A 1,734-nucleotide genomic window follows, 5' to 3' on the forward strand; every position below is an offset into this window, starting at 1 on the left:
CGGAGCACCGCTAGCTGTGTTGGTTGACGGGGAAGGAATTCAAAGGAGAGTTCTTTGACCTGGTTCAGAAGTGCTGGAAGTGCAGGTTGTATGTAACTGCGCCATACCGACCACAAGGGAACGGTGTTAACGAGTCGAGTCACCGTGGAATATCGAAGGCTTTGCATGGAGCGGATGTTCGGAGTGGTTCGGAGTTGCGCGAGGCTGTGAGTTCTGCTGTGCTTGCGCACAACAACATCCCACACCCAGCGACAGGGCTAGCACCGTTGATAGGAACTGACGCAAGGTACTCAAATGAGTTGCCTTTGATGCGGCCGGAGGCTGTGAGAGTGGACGCACTTCTGGAGTTGCGTTTCCCGACGATGTTGAAATATGTGTCGACGGGTATGATGACTGAAGAGGAGCTTGGTACTGAGGGTGACATGGTGGAAACGCGGTTGGTGACGTGGTGCTGTACAGGCTACATGGGCGGTCGCCGGAGACTCATAGAGGGTCGCCGTCGGTTTTCGTGAAGGCCCACAAGTGGTCAGTGCCGTGCCAGGTGGTTGCGAAAGAACACAACACGCTACATGTGCAACCTGTTGGGTTCCAGGGCGGAGTGAGTGTAGTCAGGGTGTCTGCCGCGGAGGCAAGGCATTGGATTGACGGAGTGCCGCAGCCTCAAAGGATCCCGGAGTTGTTGAAAGCCGCGGAGGAAGTAGTGGGGTGTGGCGGGATCCCCTGGAAACGAAAGCGCACTGACAACGAGCGAGATAACGACGACCTGGTCAAGGCGCCTGAGGAACTCGTCATGTTCTCAGTCGAGCAAGGCTGTGGTCTGTCGTAGCCGTGTATCGTCATTTGCACGTTGTGTCTACGGGCCGTAAATTTTTAGGGTAAAGGGGGGACGCAAAACAACATTAAACCATGGTCGAGTCTACTACCCACGAGCACGACGGTGGCCTGAGTTCAGTCCAGGAGGACCTGGGCGGTTCTGCTGACGACAGAACAAAGCCTCCCCCGTCCGACACAACGGCCACGTAGCAAAGACAACGCAAAATAAGTTTTTATCTTTGCTTTTAGGGGTTCAACTCCACTCGCCTTCAATCTTCAGTTCTCTCGCCATCATCATCCTTCAAGCCAGCCTAGCATCGTCGTCATGGACCAGCCTTCAGTTAGCCGCGCCCTCTCCTCGAAACATACTTCAGTCGCCTTTTTCTTCGCCAAATTGGGAGAATATTCCTGCGGAACTCGTTTCTTTGTCAACAACGCGTCCTGGTCGATCATTCCTCTACTACGTCTTGGGTACTCACCAGGCGGAATGAAAGCCGGGATATTTCTTCCGTGTCCCCCATAATGTCGTCGCCCCGCGGTCGACTGTGTTGTCGCGCAAGGATGGGCCCCGAATGGATCTTTGGTTGTATGTTGCTATAATGTAACTCCTCTGCAATATTTCTCCACTGTGCAACTCCTGTACTTTTCAGTGTGACTAATCCAAGTAACTTTTTTACCATATCGAGCTCCACGTAAGCCAGTCCACATTCCTCAAAGTTTCGGGACAGACAAGAAACCATCAACATATACATGTCCCAGGACAGAACAGATGTTCAAGTCTTGGAAGCTGCCCGAGTCGGTGTAGCGATGTACTAGGAAGATGCGTCAAGTGACTAGCGGCCAAATATGGCCGGCGTTTTGAAGGCGATGATTTTCCGTCTCGGAACAGCCTTCTGTTCCTCCAGCCACGGAGGAGCACGG

This window comes from Gregarina niphandrodes (genome assembly GCF_000223845.1).
Source record: "Gregarina niphandrodes unplaced genomic scaffold scaffold00067, whole genome shotgun sequence".
In the NCBI taxonomy this organism is placed as follows: domain Eukaryota; phylum Apicomplexa; class Conoidasida; order Eugregarinorida; family Gregarinidae; genus Gregarina; species Gregarina niphandrodes.